General features: G+C 43.8%; 1 protein-coding gene across 9 annotated transcripts in view; it reads left to right on the forward strand.

The window, feature by feature from the left end:
- Positions 1–21,906, forward strand: part of GRIA4 (glutamate ionotropic receptor AMPA type subunit 4) — a 366,881-nt gene that overhangs the window by 16,433 nt on the left and 328,542 nt on the right. The gene's annotated exons all lie outside the window — the stretch shown is intronic.

Below are 21,906 nucleotides of genomic sequence, written 5' to 3' on the forward strand. Positions count from 1 at the left end.
ATGTTAAAGAAGGGATAGAATCTAACAAGCTAGAAAACCTAAGTGGACTGGAATCCTCCACAGAAACCCTGTGGGTGACTATACAAGGCCGGAAAGGAATTGTGCTACTGGGGATGTGCTATCGCCCTCTGGATCAAAATGCCGACAGTGACTGGGAGATGCAGGAGGAAATCAGGGAGGCGTCAAGGAGAGGCAGGGCTGTAATTATGGGTGATTTCAACTACCCACACATAGACTGGGTAAATTCACATTCAAGTCAGGACAAAGAGGTCAAATTTCTAGATACGCTAAATGACTGTGCCCTAGAACAGTTGGTCATGGAACTGACCAGAGAGAAGGCGACCTTGGATCTAATTCTGAGTGACACCCAGGACCTGGTGCGTGATGTTAGTGTCATTGACCCTTTAGGGAACAGTGATCACAGTGCCATCAAATTCAGCATACATGCGGGGAGAGAATCACCAAGGATGTGAAACACAGACATTTTGAATTTCAGAAGAGGAAACTTCTCCAAAATGAGGAGTATGGTGAAAAGAAAGCTGAGGGGGGAAATCAGGAGAGTCACTTCGCTCCAGAATGCATGGAGTTTACTCAAAACCACAATACTAGAAGCCCAGTCAGCTTGTATACCCAAAAGGAGGAAAGGTACCACTAAGTCCAGGAGGATGCCAGCGTGGCTAATGGGTACCGTCAAAGAAGCCATAAAAGGGAAGAAGACTTCCTTCCGAAATTGGAAGGCCTGTCCAAACGAAGAGAACAGAAAGGAACACAAACTCTGGCAAAAGAAATGCAAGGTGACAATAAGGGAGGCAAAAAGAGAGTTTGAGGAACATTTAGCCAAAAGTATCAAGGGGAATAATAAAAACTTCTTTAAGTACATCAGAAGCAGGAAACCTGCCAGGGAGGCGGTTGGGCCATTAGACAATGAGGGAGTGAAAGGGATTATTAAAGAGGATATGGAGGTTGCAGAGAAACGGAATGAGTTCTTTGCGTCTGTCTTCACGGCAGAGGATACTGAGCATATGCTCGTTCCTGAACCAGGCTTTTTAGGGATGGAGGCTAGAGAGCTGAGTCAGATAGAAGTGACAAGGGATGATGTTCTAAACTGTCTGGAAAAACTGAAAGCTAACAAATCACCAGGGCCAGATGGCATCCATCCAAGAGTCCTCAAAGAACTCAAATGTGAAATTGCCGACCTCCTTGCTAAAATATTTAACTTATCCCTGAAATCGGGCTCTGTACCAGAGGACAGGAGAGTAGCAAATGTAACACCGATTTTCAAAAAGGGATCCAGGGGCGATCCGGGAAATTACAGGCCGGTTAGCCTAACGTCCGTACCGGGCAAATTGATGGAAAGCATCCTCAAGGATAAAATTGTAAAGCACCTAGAAGAACAGGCCCTGCTGGGAGTGAGCCAGCATGGCTTCCGCAAAGGTAAATCTTGCCTCACCAACCTTTTGGACTTCTTTGAGAGTGTCAACGAGTGTGTGGATCAAGGTGATCCAGTTGACATAGTCTACCTGGACTTCCAAAAAGCTTTTGACAAAGTTCCTCATCAAAGACTCCTGAGGAAACTTAGTGGTCATGGGATAAGGGGACAAGTACATGTGTGGATTGCTAACTGGTTGAAAGACAGGAAACAGAGGATAGGTATAAATGGAGAGTTTTCACAATGGAGGGAAGTAAGAAGTGGGGTCCCCCAGGGATCTGTACTGGGACCGGTGCTTTTTAATTGATTCATAAATGATCTAGAACCAGGGGTAAGCAGCAAGGTGGCCAAATTTGCAGATGATACCAAACTCTTCCAGGTAGTGAAATCCGAAACGGATTGTGAGCAGCTCCAAAAGGATCTCTCCAAATTGGGGGAGTGGGCGACAAAATGGCAAATGCGGTTCAATGTTAGCAAGTGTAAAGTGATGCACATTGGGACAAAAAACCCCAACTTCAAGTATACGCTGATGGGATCCAAGCTGTCGGTGACGGACCAGGAGCGGGTTATTGGGGTTGTGGTTGACAGCTCGTTGAAAGTGTCGACTCAATGTGCGACAGCTGTGAAAAAGGCAAATTCCATGCTAGGGATAATTAGAAATGGGATTTTCACACAACGCTTGATCCACTTGTGGAACTCTCTGCCACAGGATGTTGTGACAGCCAACAACCTGGATGGCTTTAAGAGGGGTTTGGATGACTTCATGGAGGAGAGGTCTATCAATGGCTACTAGTCAGAGGGCTGTGGGCCACCTCCAGCCTCAAGGACAAGGTGCCTCTGAGTACCAGTTGCAGGGGAGTAATGGCAGGAGAGAGGGCACGCCCTCAACTCCTGTCTGTGGCTTCCAGTGGCATCTGGTGGGCCACTGTGTGAAACAGGATGTTGGACTAGATGGGCTGTGGGCCTGATCCAGCAGGGCTGTTCTTATGTTCTTCTCTTCTCTGTACATAGTGCCAAACTGAATATGTGTACAGTGACTTATATTATATTATAATTTTTTAACCTGTAGCCCCTTCAGGGTGCTTCCTATAGGCTGTGGGGGGTCTGCAAACATTACCCCTCCCATTGCTGGCCTCTAGGGCCTCGCAGAGACCATTTGAGCATGTGCAGCGGCCATTTTTAAAAATAATTGTGTTTTTTTTTTAATGGCCGCTGGAAAAAAATGGCCACCACACATGCGCAAATGGCCTCTGCGAGGCCTGGCATAGCCTAGGGCCTCAAAGAAGCCATTTGAGCATGTGCAGTGGCCATTTTGTTTTTGCTGGCAATTTTTTTTTTTAAAAAAAAAAATAATTTTAAGAATTTGCGCCCCCCTTCAAGTGGCGCCCAGGGCATGTGCCCTGTCTGCCCTACCCTAGATACGCCCCTGCAGATCAGACTTATTTATTTCTCAAGCCTGCCCCTCATCTGTGAGCTGGAAGATTCTTAAGGAGACAACGCATTGGCTTGAATTCCTGGTGCCTCCCAATAACTGCTTGCTTGAAAGTATTTTGCCAATTGTGGCTTTGGCTTATAGGGGAATTAGGTTGTTTGGGTTGTTGGCATGCTGGCAGGGAAAAGGTGCAGTCTCTGTGCTGGATAAATGTAGTTTGCTGGTTGAAAACAAAGTTGGGCCCTGAGTCCTCTTCCTCAGGGTACCTTCCAGGCTCTTCTTCCTTGGATTCTGTCTTGACTGGACTTGAGGAAAGTGGCGTTTCTGAGGCCAGCTCATGCAACTCAAGGTAATTCTCTATGTGAGGTGTCTGTGGACTTGATCATGACAGGCTGAATCTAACAACAATGAAAAGTCCACCTCCTTGCCCCTTAAAGACCAGTGCGCTTGTCCAAAATAATGTTGAACTTAACTTTTCGGGTCTCTGTTTCCAACTTTCTAAAATGAATTACAGCAAGTGCAAGGTCCTTGTTGGTGAATCAGCAATAAGGCTGTGAAGGCATGAGTGGACGTGACTGATGTGGTAGAAGTGGGATTTCGCTCATAAAAGGGCCCCAAACAATGGCATATCCTAGTTCTATGCACCCCTTGCATTAGATCAAAAGTTGGGAGGTGAGTAGATACAGTATCCCTGTTGGTAAATACAGTAGTATTTACCTGAATCCAAAACTAGTTTTCTCCCCAAGTTCTTTGATGTTATAAATTAGTGTGTGTGTGTGGGGGGTCATCTTAAATTCAGAGTCCCCTTCCTTTCGGGTAAATGTAATATGGGCATGACCTGTATTTAACCTCTATTTTTTAAGAGCTCGCCTTAAATTCAAAGTCATCTTGTATTCAGGTAAATACGATATTATGCAATGAAAATCTCAATTTTCAGAGCACTTCAGAAAGTTAAGGAAATATAAATGAAATACTGTTTGTTTTTTTCCCCTTAGAAACTTGGATTGCCATTGATAGGTTATTGCCCTACTTTGTTTTTCAGCTACTTTCATTCATTCCTGCTGAACCTGGTACTGTTCTTGCCTCTGACCTCTAAAGTCCAAAAGAGGTTTTTTAGTAGCCATGCTATTCTCTTCTCATTCTGAAATCTGACAGATGTGCGAAGAATTGTGCCCTCTTATTTTGTGCTGAAACACCTGAATACTGATCAGTTGCTGTCTAAAGAGAATCTTCTGCTGACAGCCACTACCGTCTGAGCACCTGTTTCGTTTGGAGGCCTCCTAATTGCTAGGATCAAGGAAAGCAGGTGGAAAGTGATGGAAATAATTACAGTACATATGAAGCCGCCTTATACTGAGTCAGACCACTGGTCTATGTAGCCCAGTACTGTCTGCTCTGATTGGCTGCAGCTCTCCAAGGTCTCAGTTAAAGGCCTTTTCAAGGTCTTTCCCAGCTCTGCTGTCTAAGCTAATTTTAAATAGAAATGCCAGGGATTGAACTTGGGATGCTCTGTATGCAAAGCATATGTTCTGCAATTGCCATGCTATGGTATCCCTTAGCTGCAAGCTCCTGGTAGAAAAACCTTTCAGATTATCCCTGAACATGAGAACTGGATGTTTGGAACGATTTATGCTATTGCTTTTTTATTCCCCGTTCCGAGTACTAACCAGCTATTTTATATCATTTGTGCTGGGTTATTGCTGGTCAGTCCCGCTCCCTCAAAGCCCACATCACGTTGGGCTGTTGCTTAGCAAGTAGGGGTGTGTGTGTGTGTGTGTGTGTGTGTGCGTGCACGTGTGCGCGCTCGACAGTATGTTTGATCTGTTGCTTATGAATATGACAAATATTTATATATCACTTTTCAACAAAAGTTCCCGAAGCAGTTTACATAGTTTACATAGATAGATAGACAGATATAAAATAAAATAAAATAAAATAGCTCCCTGTCCCCAAAGGGGCTCACAATCTAAAAAAGAAGTATGATAGACACCAGCAAGTGTTCATTGTAATTTTTTTCATCTGTGTGCAGAATGAGTTTTGTTCTGGGCGGCAGTATCAAGCCAGTGTGTGCGCACACGCATTCAGAGTGGGGTCTTCCTGATTAAACCTGAGCGGGGTCTAAAATTAACTGAGTGGACACCAAAAAATTTGTCAGTGTGTGCACATGCGCATGCCTTAGAGGGAACAGTGGACACCAGCAACAGCCACTGGAGGGATGCTGTGCTGGGGATGGATAGGGCCAGTTGCTCTTCCCCTGCTAAATAAAGAGAATCGCCACTTTTAAAAGGTGCCTCTTTGCTTTGTTAGAAGGGGACTTGTTTGGGGCACTTGCTTGTTTGGGGCATTTATCTGCTCGAACAAATATGCAATTTCAACTTTGGCTCAATAAAATACAAAGTATTATTGGCATTCCCAATGAAAAGGTTACTTGGCAGACCAAAGAATTTGCATAAATCCAGTGGCACCAGCTGTGATTCAAGAAACACAATTGCAAAATTCCTCTGGGTATTTGGAAACAATTTCAGCCAGGTTCTCACGACCAACATTGGTGTGATTGTGTGAACCCACACACAGTGAGAATCCCGGCTTCTGCAGAGTTAGATGGGAAATTTGATCTACGATCAGATCTGAGTTAGTCATTCACTCAGATGCCCTAACTAGGATCCACTAATTGTTTGAATTCGCACACTCAACTGTGTGTCCACCATAGATCCTCATGCTCACAATGGACCACACCTGCTGATGCTCTAGCCTCCTGCCCGCACTCCATGGCCATGCAACCAGAACATCTTTGGCTACACTCTGGCAACACAGCATGTAGTCCATACTTGACACAATTCACCTCCACCTGCCCCATCACCCCAAATCCCGCCCCTTCAAGCTACAGCACAGCATTCCATCACCAGTAACCCACTCACAGGTGCTGGCAGGAAGACCTGGCTGCTCATGCAACAGCACCCAGGCCCACTGCTTGTAGGGCCAGTGCTGTGGGATTCTATTTGCCCACTTGGGAGGACGGGGTGAAGTATGTGTGTGCGCGCTTGTATGACATGTGAACAGGGAGAGACAAGGACAGGAAGGGTGGCACAGCTGGCCCCAAATGCCCTTTGGACAAAGGCTATCCTTGGTCAGAAGGGGCCTCCACCTTGTTTTTTATGTCTTTGACCAGTGGAAGTTGGGGGCCAAAGCCCCCTCCAAAAATGAAGCTTGGGTAGAAGATAAGGATGGAGGACAAACAGTTAATGTGACCAGGGCAGGGTCTGGTCACATTACTGTGCTCCCTTCTCTGCTAACCTGGCCAAAGAGCAAAGGGGCAGTGGTAGAGCTGTTCTCTGGCTGCCTCGGGAAGGCATCCAATGTAACAGTGGCCAGGTGTGGGGAACTGTCCCCCCCCCCATTGGAATACATACCTGCCCATCATGAGTGCTGGTAGTGCCCTGATATGATGGCAGAGACCGGGGAAGGTGCTGTTCAGGATGCCCGAGGGTGTGTGCCTGATCTGCACCCCCAGGGTTCAGGCGGGGCTGTCTGATTGTGCAACCCACCCGTCAGTGTCATCCTGGAGAATCCCTTTCTTCCCAGCTAACTGTTCTCTCCTTGCTGAGATGAAGTGCAAGTCACCTGGGCTGTGGCCCTGCCAAGTGCCCTGTAGCATGGAAGGGGTTATGGTGCTTGCCCTTCACTCGGAACACTCCCTTGCCTCCATGAGCTTGCCAATTTGTTCCAAAGCTCTCCGGAGATTGCCGGGTGGGGCCAAGTCTGTTTGGAGCTGCTTCAGGAGCTAACTCCAGCATCGGGGCCAATGGGAGCATGGGTGGTAATTCAGTGGAAACTTTCTAGTGTGGGGGCGGTGAGGGAGATGCCAGCATTGCATATGGATTCTGCAGCTGTCTGCTTCCTTGGAGCGGCTAAGTTGGATCCTATGCCAGGCACACCTACCAATCCTGGGTAAATGCCAGGGCCAGAAAAGTGGCCATGTGAACCTGGCCTTTATAAACTACTTTGCAATCCAGAGACTTGCATATTAAAATTGTTCTGTAAACGGTTATAAAACAAGTGTCTGAGTGACTAATAAATAAGACAATATAATTTATATTTATGATAAAATATATTTATTTATATATAATATAAAAACAAATAAAAATACAAATACATTATAATTTGTGTAAAATCAGAGCACCAAGTAATTTGGATCCTATATGACTCTGCATCTGGAATATCTGAAGACCAAGTATATACAACTGTTATTTTCTGTACCAGTGACTGGGGCTTGCTCATGGCAAGAGGATGATTCAACTAGTTTGCTAGGAGCAGAGGCTGAAATTTTGCTTACTGTTGCAAACTACCTCAGCATATGCTGAATGATAGCATTCACAATTTCAGCTTCTGTTCATAACAGATGATACTCTTTCATCATGAGTAGGCAGTGGCCACCGGGGGGGCAGGGTGCAGGGGAAGCAGCGTGTATGACCAGGTCATGTGCACATTAATTCATGCATTTTCATCAGCCAGCGAGGCTCCCACAGCACCTTACATAAAATCAATAAAAACAGCAAATTGTTAAAATAATAGTTTGTTTTGTTTTTTACCTTGATGGCTTCTTCTCCTTTCCCTTCTCTAGCTCATAGGGCAGTTGGTGGTTCTGATGGCCTCAGTGAGGGGAAGAGGTGCCAGTTTCAGCTGGCAAAGCTGTACTAGGAGCTTTCCGAGAAAGGCTTTACCGCGGGTTTACTGCGAGTTCGAAGTTGCCCAAAAAAACTGATGCAAAAAGTGGATTTTGTTTTTCTTTACCCCAGTTATAAATTGGGCTACTTTCTAATGCAGAATGAAAAATCTGAATTGTGTGCAGTAGCTCTCAGGGACTTTGGGGTAAATTTGGCCAGTATAGGAATGCACACCTCCGTTCTGGAGGAGATGCGAACTAAAAGCTGGGTGTGAAAAACTTCCCGGTGCTGGTGATGGAACACTGAGTGACAAATTACAAATAGATGGTTACGTTTTCATTTTTCTTATGTGTTCCTAAATAAGAGGAAATATTTTCAACAAACTTTTGATAGTGATGGTGCTTAGTGAAAGAATTATTGATGAATTGATTCTAATGCAAGTTACTCTTATTTGTGCAAGTAAGCATCAGAGGGAAGGGAGAGAATGTGGTCAAAGTAGCTCGCTCATGAAGCATCTTACTGGTGAACGAACAGTGTGGCTCTGCTGTGTGTGGGAAAGGCCTGCCCACAAACATTTGCAAAATCATTTTGGTCTCACTTTGCAACCTTATGCTTGGTGTTAACTACTGGTCTTCTTTAATTGTTAGTGTTTCATGACCCCTGGAGAGTGGGGCAATACAGTTCAGCCACACCCTTGCTGCTGCTGTGCCTGACTGAGGATTAAAAATCAGTTCAGTATTATAACCCGTCTGAGTCACTGTCCAGTGATTAAAATAAAACATTTTATCTAGTTTTTTAAAAAATATGGAAGACCATTAGCATGGGAGTAATTCTCAAGATATATATGGTATGTTTCCTTATTCTTGCAAGGAAAATCTGTCACTGCAATGCATTCTTCTCTAGATGGCACATATAGTTCCCATTAGTTCTAATGCAATTTAAGTGTTTGCACCATAAGTTATAGCCCAAAGGATTAGCTATTAAAATGTTGGTTTATTAGGTAGTGCATTAAGAGGTTGCACTGCCTTCCCTCCAAGTCCTTTGCTGTGAAAGTATTGTCGAAGGACTGTGAGGATTTATTGATGGAGTAAGCAAGTGGTTTGTATCTAGTTCAATATTCTCCACCGGGATCCTTTTCCTGCCAAAAAAAATGTTTTCCACAATTAATTAAAATTAAGAAAGTTAAACTTGCATCTACCTTTGATTGCAGAACAAATGCTTTCTCAGAGGGTTGTGACTGTTAATTGCTGGAAGATAAACATAAACTTACCCCATCCCTTTGTTAAGCACCTTTAAAGTGTGTACCACGAAATAAACAAACCCAGAAATCAACTGATTTGATTGTTTCCTTTGAGAAAACCTAGTAAAGGTATTTGAAGTAATGTGTGCTTATTTATAAGTAGCTGTGCTGGGACTGTGTGTTCATTCACAGTAAATCTCAAATGGGATGTAGCCCTCTAGCATATATATAGTGCCATCTGGAACAACCTGGCCTCATCTGAAGATGGCCAAGGTTTGATATTTAATCGGCTGGTCAGTGGGATGCTCTTGTGCCACTAGAGCATTTGATGACCATTTGGTGGCAATGTAGCTGAAGCTCAACAAAACACATATTTTGGAATTGGTATTTCCATTTAATTTCCATGGAATCTTGTATTTCCATTTAACTCATAGCAGTGGTCGAAAACAGTAAAAATGCTTAAGTCAGTGATGGATTGTGGCTATGTGTGCATGCCATTGTCTATTCTCTTATTTTCTCTGGCTGACATCCAGATTAATGTTGCACTTGCGCAAACATGTTGTGCTAGCTAGTTTTGCTAAGTTGGCAGCTTGTGTTCCAGACTACTGTTGAGCTAGTGCAATGCTGTTGTGCTAGTACAACAATGTAATATAAGAATGTTGTTGTTGTTTTTAAAGGATTTTTTGTTCTTGATTCATTCTTGCACTAGCAGAAAATGTTGACAAGTTGCACAACATGTTACACAACAGGTTGTCCAGTGGAACCTTGTAGATGTCCCAGATAATGTCATCCACTGGAGATGTCCCAGATAATGTCATTCATATTGTTGAGCATCACATATGTCTAAGTGTGCACAATTTATCTCAGTGGGGTAGTGCAAACACTAGTCTTGATATAAGACCCGGATCTACTATCCTTGTTGTGCAGGTGCAACAAGCATGCAAGATATAGTGCAACCTTGAGCATCCATGCAGCTAATAAACTTCTTGTACATGCACAACTTCATTCATTGTGCTAGTGCAGCATTAGTCTGGATGTCAGCTTCTGTCTATGGCTTCCACTCTTTTGGGGTTTCCATTCTTCTAGACTTTAGGCCATGGGTCTCAAGCTGTAGCCCTCCTGCAGAAGTGGGCCTGTAACTTCCATCCCAGACTACTGGCCGTTGTGACGGGATGATAAGAGTTGTAATCCAACAACAGTTGGAGGGACACAGTTTGAGCCCTTGCTTTAGACTTTCACCTCCAGCACTGGAAGAGAGTGTAGAAATAGGTTGCTGTCCAAAAAATTGATGAAATGTGGGTGACTTGAAAAAAGATGGCTTATCTCAGAGCTGAAAAAAATTGGGATTACACAAGCATAGATGTGTTTCCATCACAATTATTTCATCACCAAGTTGTGTTTCCATGGTTATGATTTTGTAGGCCAGTACAGTATCTTAGACTGGACATCAGATCTCATGGTGTGAATATCATGGGCCGTCCAATTTCCTCATTTCTTTGGAGCTCAGTTGGAGCTGCTAGCCCATAACTATCCATGTAAAAAACCAGAGTCCCCCCTGCCCTTTAATTTAATTAAAAATTCTCCAGCCAATTCATAAGAACAAAAGAATTGCCTGACTAGATCTGACCAAGGTGCATCTAACCTACCATTTGGTTTCCACTAATGTCCAGTTGGACATCCTTGGTAAAAGCCATTCCTTAGTGTTTGACTCCTAAGTTAGGCAACCAGAAGTTTACACAAGGCAGATTCATCCTTAATTATCACTGCAAATAGCCACGAATATAACTAACTTGCATCTTTTTGTGTAATCCTTCTTAAAAGCCATCTAAACTAGTTGTCATCGTTATCATCACATTATCACCACCTTATTTATTTATTTATTTATTTATATCTCTGTGTAAACCACCCTGAGCCATTTTTGGAAGGGCGGTATAGAAATTGAATAAATAATAACCATCATCATCATCATCATCATCATCATCACTTCATCATTAGTGCCCCAGGCTGCAAATTGTTTTTAAAAGGCCTCATAACCTGCCCTCCCTGACTTCTGCAATCCCTGCCCCCCCCACTTTGAGGCTGGCTACGGGCCTGATCCTGTGGTCTCTAAGTTAATAATGCATTGCACAAAGAAGTATTTTCTTTTGTTTGTGCAGTACTGCTGATCATAGAATGATCCCAAGTTCTAGTGTCCTGAGACTGTGAAGTTTCTTTGTTCACTCTCATATGATTTGTAATCAGTGCTTGCCCGTGACATTTTGCTGCCAGAAGCGGCACACTAAATGACATCCCCTTTCCTTCCTTCTTTCCCCGCTATTACATACTCCCAGTTCCTTCCTTCTTTCAAATCTCTCCTCCTTCATTCATTTTCTGTTGAGAGGGAAAGAGGAAACGCAGTATGATTCCATTTTGCCTTCTTTCTTCTGCAGGGCATTCATGAAGTGGGGTATGCTGGGTGTTCTGCTCATGAGAACTGGCCAAAAATCTGCCACCTGACGTGGCCTGCTTCACCCTGCTTCATGGTAGGGCTGGCCCTGTTCATTATTTTATAAACCTTTGTCATGTTCTGCCTTAGCAAACATTGCCCTTAAATTAATAAGCTTTTTGTATCTATGTACATCACTTTGCATTTACTTACATTGAATCTTATCAGGCATTCTGTTGCTCAACCACATGATTTGGAGACCTCATTTGAACCTTCAGACTTGATTAATTTCTGAAGAGTTCATTGGGCTTCATCAATTTCTGATTTGTTTATTTACTTCCCCTCCCTCCATTTTTGAAATGTATTATGCCTTCTGTGGTACTTAATCTGGTTTCTATGCAGAGATCTTGTGTGTACTCATTGTTTTGGTTTATCCTTTGTGGGTGGCTACAGAGAGGAAGAGAATAAGGTTGGTGGGGATTGGTTCTAATACCAGGGAGGGCTTAGCAGTGCTCATTTACTTGGATGGTCTGGTGGGTGGGAAGATGCCAAGGCAATTTAGTAGGAATGCAAAGCAAATCCAGTGGCTGACATCCTAATTAACAAAGCATGTGTGTTAGAAGGCTCTGTGGGGATGTAATGGGTGCTTGCACACAACTCCCCCAGTCCTTTGCATGAGCTGTTGTGCCAGTGCTCTAGAAGCGTTCTCTGCTGGTCTTGTGGTAGCAAGCATGACTTGTCCACATTGCCAAGCAGGGTCTGCCCTGGTTTGCATTTGAATGGGAGATGTGTGAGCACTATTAAGATATTCCCCTTAGGAGATGGGGCAACTCTGGGAAGAACACCAGCATGCTTGCTTGCAGAAGGTACCAAGTTCCTTCCCTGGCATCTCCAAGATAGGGATAGAGAGATCCCTGCCTGAAACCTTGGAGAGCCACTGCCAGTCTGAGTAGACAATACTGAGCTGGATGAACCAGTGGTCTGACTCAGTATATGGCAGCTTCCTATGTTCCTAACAGGAAAAGTGTTGCTGACTTTCCTTGAGCCATGAAGTTGTTCATAAGGAGATAATTTTTAACAGTGTATGCCATAAAAATAATTCATATTAGTTTTTTCAGAATTCCTGTTAATCAGTTTTAAATTCATGTAGGATGATGCCTTAGAAAGGAAAGTATTTCCAACAGATTAATAGCTAACAAAAATTAAACACATTTGTTAAATATTGGATAGATGGGTTTGCCGTGTTGGCACTCTCTCTCTCTTCTTTTTTCCTTTTTTATTTATTAGATTTCTATACCCCCCCTTCCAAGAATGGCTCAGGGCGGTTTACACAGAGAATAATAAATAAAGAAGATGGATCCCTGTCCCCAAAGGGCTCCCAATCTGAAAAGAAACATAAGATAGACACCAGTAGCAGTCACTGGAGGTACTGTTCTGGGGGTGGATAGGGCCAGTTCCTCTCCCCCTGCTATTAAATAAAGAGAATTACCATGTTAAAAGGTGCCTCTTTGCCAAGTTAGCAGGGACTGAAAGCTAGTTTTAACTGGAAGCAATGTGTATTTGAAATATTTTACTTAAGGATTCCACCAAGTTGGGGTAAGATGCTTTCAATGATGGGATTAAGTACATAGCTGATCTTTCTCCTGCAGATGTGTTGGACTAAAATTCTTCTGGTTTCTGGAGGGGAAGACAAGTTGAATGGGCAGTGGGTTATCATTTGAAGAGCCACCTAATGGTGCAGCAGGAAATGACTTGCCTAGCAAGCATGAGGTTGCCCATTCAAATCCCCGCTGCTATGTTTCCCAGATTATAGGAAGCACCTATATCGGGCAGCAGTGATATAGGAAGATGCTGAGAGGTATCATCTCAGACTGCACGGGAGAGGGCAATGGTAAAACCCACCTGTATTCTACCAAAGAAAACCATAGGGCTCTGTGGTCGCCAGGAGTCAACACTGACCTGATGGCACGCTTTACCTTTTACATTATCATTTGAAAGTCATTGTCACTTCTTAGATGGAAATACTGTTGCCAAGAAGCCTGTCTAGCTGCATAGCTGAAAGGGAGCTGTGTCTCTGCATGTTTCCCCCCCACCCCCTTCAGCTAATTCAAAGGCCCAAATACTAAATCTAACACTTGGGGACATCTTGTGGATTTATGATCATCCCTAAAGGACTGTAAGTTTAACTTACTCATAGAGGGTAGTTTTTAAAATTTATGGCAGCTAGAATAATTCTGTAATAACATTCTTTATTTCCTTTCTCTCTCTGCAACAGGCTGTGAGAAGAAAAAAGTTATTAGTTAGAATATGGGTTAGAGCTTGTTGTTGCTTTCACTGCTTTCTCATCCAGATTTATACCAGTGTATTTTGGAGGGGAAATTTTTTGTTTTAGTATTGCAGTAGATTGCACAGACAGATTGGAGTTTGACATGTGTGTAAATGGTGAGTCAGTGGCCTGGTTCAAACGTCATGACCAAACCATGGATTGGCCATTGGTATTAATAATAATAATAATAATAATAATAATAATAATAATAATAATAATAGAATTTATATACCGCCTAGTATAAAAATCTCTAGGTGGTGTACAGAATTAAAGACATAAAACATAACACATTTAAAATTCATAAAAAATAAAATCATAATAGATAAAAACACATTAATAACATATTAAAACTTTAAAAATTGAGTCTCAGTTGAAGGCCTGGGAAAACAGGTATGTCTTCAGAGTCTTCCTAATAGCAAACAGAAAAGGAGATGCTCTTATTTCAGCAGGGAGCGCGTACCAAAGCCCCGGGGCAGCCACGGAAATGGCCCAGTCCCGAGTCAAGAGAGAGGTCTGTCTCCGTATGCCATCGGCTTGTCTGGCAGCGATTTGGGAGCGGGCCTTCTCTGTAGTCACTCCCAGGCTGTGGAATGTGCTCCCTATAGATATTTGTGGCTTAACAACTTTGGCAGCTTTCAAAAGAGCCTTTAAGACACATTTTTCCATCTAGGCTTTTAGTAATCTCTGAATGTTTTAGATTTTAAAATTGCTGTTTTTAACCATTTGTTTTATTTTTCTTGTGTTTATTTTTGTGAACTGCCTAGAGCCTTTGGAGTCAGTTGGTATATAAATAAAATAAATAAAATAAAATAAATAAATAGCTGAGGACATATGGGCTTCAAACTGGCAATCCTCAGATGGGGAACAAATAGTGCAGCTGCAGAGTGTGGAGACAAGAGGGCTCTGAGCACCCCTGGGAGCCCTTCAGGTACCCTTAGGAAACTGCGGACTTAGCCAATGGCAGCCAAGCCCTTCTGCCTGACCGATCTTTCTGAGATATTAGAATAGCTTATCCAATCATAGTCAGAGGCTTTACTATCACCATGAAATCTTTTAGCATATTACAGTGTAGATTCTTTGCAACCCTGTGCATAATTTCCCTGCTTAGATCTTGAAGTCAGTGGGATTTAAGCAGCTTTAGCTGAGTGCATGGTTACGGTATTTTTGGGGTAATGGTTGCCAGCTGAATCTGTTCTCTGTATTGGGCTACTAAATCCTTGGATGACGAGGACTGCATATTTATCATGCTAACTGCAGCCTTTATGAGTAAGTTCACTCAGCTTTTTAATTTCTGTTATGCAAAACAAAATTCATGGCTAGGGAGTTTGTTTGTTTGTTTCTTTATTACACTTTTATACCGCCCTACACACGTGTCTCTAGGTGGTTCACAATGATAAAACAGTTAAAACACTTATAAAACCACATAAAAACAATTAAAAACTAACAATTTAAAAATCAATCACAGAATTAAAACCTATACATTATTAAGAAGCTGAAAAGGCCTGAGTAAAAAGATGGGTTTTTAAATATTTTTAAAAAATTGTCAGAGATGGGGAGGATCGTATCTCAATAGGGACTGCATTCCATAGTTCCTGGGCAGCAGCTGAGAAGGCCCGTCTCCGTGTGGCCACCGGACAAACTGGCGGCAACTGGAGACAGACCTCCAGAGACGACCGCAATGGATGGTGGGGCTCATAGTGAAGAAGACGTTCTCTCAAATACCCAGGGCCTTAGCCGTTTAGGGCTTTATAAGTTGAAGCCAAGAAGATGTTGACAACATAAATCTTTTGACCAGGTTTGCTAATCCTTGACTGAAAAGATGGCTCTTACTTCCAACAGCTGCAGATTACTTCATCCCTTGCCTGCGGGCTTTCAAGAAGCATCTGGTTGGCCACTGTGTGAAACAGGATGCTGGATTAGATAGGCCTTGGGCCTGATCCAGCAGGGCTGTTCTGATGTATTTATTTATGTTCTTATGGAGAGTGCAGTTTCTCCAGTTGCAGTGCTTCACTACTGGGGGAAAACCTACATCTGTGGGATCTCTGCCTACTGTGGCACTAGTTAACAATACATAATGGGGCTGTTTACATGGCCGTACACCTGCAGTCAGGCAGGATTGAAGGCAGGGTTCAACCTGCCTTCCCCCAGGCTATCACTCGCAGCCTCGAAAACATGCAAGCCGCACATCCACACGATCAGCACTGCCGAGCACAGTGCGGATGAATCTCTGCACTCCTCCCTGCAGCACGATGCATTGGGGGATTCCCTCAAGAGACAGCGCTCTAGGCACCTGTATGCAGCCGGGCTGGAAGCAGCCTGGTGCACACGTGAGCATATAGCCCAGGTTAAGAAGCGCTCACCTTGGCTAGCAGCCAGGCTAAAAAGCTGGGCTAGCTGGTGAAGGACCGCTGGGATAAGGCCCAATTCTGGTGGTTCTCATGTGCAGCCTAACATAGGCTGGGTGTTCTTAGTCTGGGTTAGGCTGCATGTGAGAATAGCCTCAGCTCCTATTAAAGACCAGATTGCAGAAGTCTAGACATAATTTCTCCATGTCCACATGTGGAATAGACATACTGGGATGTGAGAAGGCTGCTTTCAGAGGCATTGGTAAAGGAGACACAATTCTTGCTAGAATTAGTTCATATAGAGTTCCTTATTTTAAAGACACATAGCCATTAGTAAGTTCCACTGAAGATTTTAAAGTATGTATTTTAGAATAACAGGTGGACACCCGCAGATTGCAGCAAAACTCATCACACCAATCTTCAACTGTTGCCTCTCAAGAAATGGATTCCTGCCCACTAACACAAGTATAGAATGCTCATATGTGCCTTCTTTTACTTGACAAAGTTTTGACATCACACCTGCCTGTAGTTGTTGATCAGCAACCATGGAACCAACAAGACGCCCTGCACCATCTCACCATCAATTTTTCTTTGTTTTAGACAACTACCCATATGATCTATCTGCATTTCTACATGTAGATTCCAATGGCATGTATGCCTTTGATAGCACGTTTTTATCACGCTTCTCCATGTCCATATCTTATGCAATAATGCCCTTGACAGCAAGCTACCACATTACTTCTCTGCTGAGGAGAGAATAAGATGTTAGCTGGTGCAGACTTCAATGTAATTTCCTGGTGAATTATTTGACTTCTACCTACAGGAAGCTTCCTCTGATGTGGGGTTGCATGCTTATAATACTAAACCAATCGTTCAAGAAGCAGTCACCAAAAAAGCAAGTATGTTGTGGTACATAACTAGTGACACTAAATATATTATTACAGCACCATTGGTGCAGTTTCATAAACACAAAATAGCATTGTACCTGCCCTCAACTGATTTATTCTAGTTTATTTCAAGTGTTTATGAGTTGCTTTTCTTCTTGAGTCTCCAAAGCTTTGTAAAGTCTCTAAAGTCTCCCCCAAACAGGATACAATGTAAAATAGATAATGAGGAAAATAACGGTGAGTGCAAAGTGCTTCTGTGTGTATGCATTGTGGGTGGGTGGGGTGGGGGGAGAATGAATGTGAACAAATGCGGTTGCACATATTTAAACTCAGTTTCAGTTGGTATTAAGGAGTAAAAGGTTATGCCAAAGGATTTATAAGGAAAGTGGGTTTTGAGGGGGGAATTGAAGGGAGTGAGAGAGGTTCCTATGGTGTTTTTGGTTAATCCATTCCTTGATCCAGGCCAGCTTTTGAATGGAGTTTTAGTTACTTGTATTCTAGTCCTGGAGTAGAGGTGGGGCTAACCATCAGCCAGCAGCAAGAGCACTGAAAAGCAGTCTGAACTTGCCTCTCTGTACATAATGAAGCTATTCACACAAGCGTGCAAAACGGCTAAGGAAGCCCAGCCTGGTTTTGCACGCTCATGTGAACCACAGGGATAGGGCCCAATCTCGGTGGCTATGTGGTGGCAAACCCACCAAAGTAGCCTCCTGCTTAAATGAGTTCTCCCTTGACCTCATTTTTTGATTGTGTGTCTGCTGTGGCTGCTTACAGCCGCAGAAAGTACTCTCGGAGGGGGGCGGATCCCAGTAATGCATTGAGCACTCGTGTGGTGCATTATTGGGGCTTAGGGGGTGAGGTGATGCACAGTGGTGCATCCCAGCACTCTGACCCAGAAGCTGCTACTCATCTGGGTGGGTGATCTGCCCACCCAGGGAAGGTTCAGAGATCATCTGCGGGGAGGGTAAGTAAAACCCGCTCTCTCCGCAGACCGCCCCGGAGATCTTCTAAGTGATCGGGAAAAGAGCTCTAAGATCCATTTCATTAAACTATTAATATTCCTGATTCCACTCCACTGTCTTGTCCTTGCATACCACAGCTCCTTCCCATGGATTCTGCAGTGTTCTCTCATCTATTCAGGGAGAGAGTCCCATGCAAAAGGGACAGTGAAGGAGAAGGACAGAACTATACTGAAGAGCAAAAGATCTTTGGGAAGCTGAGGGTGGTAAAGCTGGAGGAGCAATGATAAGGGTTGGATATAATGGAAGCAAGCCATTGAATAAACATTACAGTGTTATGATTAGTTTGCTGGACATAAGACTGCAGAGACCCAGGTTCAGATTCCTGTTCAGTCCTGAATCCACCATGGTGACCCAGCAGTCTAACTATCCCACAAGACTGTTGTGAGGATAAAATGAGGGTGCCCCGTGGTATACTGCCCTGAACCCTTGGATTCAGGGTACAGGGCATCTCCATTCCATTTATGCATTCATTTTTACATTTATATTCTGTTCTTCCTTCAGGAAGCCAAGAGTGGTACACATGGTTATGTTTATCCTCTCAATAACTCTGTGAGGTAGGTTAGGCTGAGGGACAAGTGGCCGGCCCAGAGTCCCCCAGTGAGTTTCATGACTGAATGGGGATTTGAACTTGGGTCTCCCTGATCCTAGTCCAACACACTGACCATGCTGACTCTTGAAGTAAGGTAATTTTTACCCTCTTCTTCCTCTGTTCTATTTATTTGCCGTAGCTTACACTCAAGGGTAACCAGATGGGGTATGCCATTTTTAAGGACTATCACGATGCTGCCAGAGAAGAATAATTGGATGAATTATTGCTACTGAAAAACCTGGTAACGCTGGCAAAAGACCCTTACAGCTTTAAATACAAGCATGTAAAGAAGAACGACAGCCTAGCATCACCCATTTATTCGGCAAGGATTGCGTAGCAAAGATTGTAAATACTAGCTTTTAATTATCAAGTTTATTTATAATTCATTAATGGGAAGTAGATAAACAGTCAAGCCTAGGACTGGAATGCAAGAAGACTAAATTGAAAATAGCTGGCTGTACAGATTAAAAAGGGAAATATTGATGTAGACTCAAGGTGTAAATTGTTCTCCCCTCATTTTCTTTGCTGAGGTTACTCATTAAGTCTATAATGTATAACCCATTTACTCAACAGCAAGCCTCCCTCCTAGGGCTTATTGCAGCTTTGGGGAGTGTTTTTATCATCACTGTGGTGTGAGAGGAAAAGGTTACATGCCTCCTTTCTGAGTATTGTGGTCCCAATCCTGATTGCCCCCCCTCCATATGCTGATTTAATGGGGGGGGTGTCCCAAATGATACATTGAGGCTGTTCTCACATGCACCCTAACCAGGCTAGGGAAACCTGGGTTAGGCTGTGCATGAGAAGCACCAGGATCGGGCTTGATCCCGGTGGGGCAGCGCTGCCTAGCCCAACTTTCAAACCCAGCTTTTAGCCAGGGTTAAAGGCTTGAGTGAGCCCTTAAGCTAGGCTCTGTGACCGTGTGTTTGCTGAAGCTGCTTTCAGCCCCAGTGGACACAGAAACGGGAGCTTAGAGTACCTGTATCCTGCAGGAATCCCCCAATGCACCATGCATGTTGCGCAGTGCATTGTGGGATATCCGGAGGCCAGGACTATATCCTTGCTTATCTGGGGGCAAGGTGAGTTGGAGCAGCGTTCCCCCGCTCCCTGTCCACCTGGCCATGTGAATGGCCTCATTAAGTGTTGGACCTGATCTGAAGCTGTAGAATTGTGGGTGAGTAAATGGGCTATGGACAGCAGCTATAAAACTGAGGGAAATCATCATGGTTGGAAATTGTGTTTAGCCTTGAAGTTGAAGTTCTTACATGATTCTGAGGACTATAAACAGTGCTTTGTGTTAGGGTTTGTAAGTTTGTGAATATAGTCTGTTTCTTCAAAGAAGGAGCACAGCCAAGTATGGGAGGAAATGGTACTAGATGAGCATGATTAAAGAGAGGGGTGGTAAATATAATTGGAAAGTCTAATTCTTGGTAGGTTTGCAGTTGTTTTATATTCTTTCTTGCCTGAGGGATATCTAGACAGCAAAGGTGGCCAACATTACTACTCTATTTAAACACATATATAAAAGAATATATATTTACATTTATATGCCATTTTGAAAAAAACCCAAAAGCCTCAAAGAGTTTTGCAGCATCTTAGAAGCAAATTAAAACAAGAACAACCAATTAAAAATATAACCACAGCAGCAAGTTCCAAAACATCACATCTTTAGTCAAAGGCCCAGATAAAAATAATAGCAATCTTCAAACACCTACAGAAAACTGGAAGTGAGGTAAGAGTGAGCCATATCAAGCTTTACTCCCTCCATCTGTCATAAGATATAAAACCTTCATAATATTGGCCCTGTTATCATTTGCTTATTGATTTCTGGGTTCTTGTGATGTGGTAGAATCACATCTCTTAAGGTTTCCAAGGAACTCATAAAGACCAGAAACTTACTTAAAAAGAAAAGGAAAAAGAAATATGTCCCACTCGCAGCACGGGTCCCAGACCTCCTTAAATCTAGTGAAGACTGTGAAAATAATCCAACCTTGCTCTTTATCTGATTCCCTAATACTGGAGTACCTGGGAGTGAGACTTTGGACGTGGGAACTTGAGGACACTATTTACAGAATGATGAAGCCATGAGTGAATAGTTCACCATCCTCATGGTAGTGGCAAGGAATGGGATAATAGGCCATTTCCAGATGCACTGTCTGACGTCCTGTAGGATATCCTTGCTGGAGCAGTAAGAGGGGGCATTTAGAATGGAAAGTTTGATGAGACCGATGAGGAGAACCAGGGTGCTTGACTGTTTCAAGGCATGCGTAGCGTAAGAATCAGCAGGGGTTGATTACCATTGCTGTAATGTCCCTTTAAGATGTTCACACTGTATAATGCACAATCGTTTGTAACATGAATTAGAGTTTCAGTCCTTGTGCATTCGGCTGTTAGTGGGACACACTGGCTGCCTACTGTAGATGCTCCTTTTGCCCCTAGCCATCTGCTGACCTGCACCACTGTTCCTAACCTCCTGATGATCATAAGAATGTAAGAACAGCCCTGCTGGATCAGGCCCAAGGCCCATCTAGTCCAGCATCATATTTCACGCAGTGGCCCACCAGATGCCTCTGGGAATCCCACAGGCAAGAGCTGAGGGCATGCCATTTCTCCTACTGCTACTCACCTGCAACTGATATTTAGAGGCATCTTGCCTCTGGCAGGAGGTGGCCAATAGCTCTCAGACTAGTAGCCAGTGATAGACCTGTCCTCCATGAAAGTATCTATGTCCTACTTAAAGCCATCCACTCTCTGTTACCCCTACAAATGACTAGGGATGTGTGAACTGGCTCAGCCTTAAGCCGGTTTGCCATTGAGCCAGCCCGGTCCAAGGTCTTGGCCCTGAGCTGGACTGGGCCCAGTTCAGCTTGAGGTCGAGCTGAACTTCCCAGGCAGGTTCAGGGCCAGTTCATTTTTTTAAAAAAAGATGGATTTACCACCTCTGAGGCCTCGGTGGGTGCTGCTGCAGCCATGGGGGGGGGTCCCCAGTGGTTCCTCGTCCTCCAGCCTGCCTCCGCCCAGTCTCCCATGGGTCGTTCTGGCCTGATTTCGAGCTGTTCCTGCCCTCTCTGAGCTAGTGGTGCCTATTTTGGTGGCTGTTGCACATGTGCATTGGCCATTTGACTAAAATGGCCTCTGCAAGCTCAGAGAAGTCTGGAACAGCCTGAAAATGGGCTAAAATGGTTGGCGGGGGAACTACTGGAGACCCCTCATGGCCTCAGTAGCACCCCACGAGGCCTCGGAGGTGGTAAGTTCACCATTTTAAAAACAAACAAAAACCTTCCCTGGCACCCCTTAACCAGGCCCGAACCAGTTCGAATTTGAGCCAAGCGAGACCCTTCATATGGGGTACCAAAACTGAACATGCCCAGTTCAGTTCGAGCCCAGTTTAGACTCGAACCAAAACCAGGCAAACCGGTTTTGTGTACACCCCTACAAATGACACACATTCCTGCTTCCACAGTGGTTTTTGCTTCTCCCTGGTGCTGTGATTCCCCTCCCCCACCTTTAACACATGAAAAATTGGTGAATGAAATATGTCATTCACCTT

Source organism: Hemicordylus capensis, chromosome 3, assembly GCF_027244095.1.
Source record: "Hemicordylus capensis ecotype Gifberg chromosome 3, rHemCap1.1.pri, whole genome shotgun sequence".
Lineage (NCBI taxonomy): Eukaryota > Metazoa > Chordata > Lepidosauria > Squamata > Cordylidae > Hemicordylus > Hemicordylus capensis.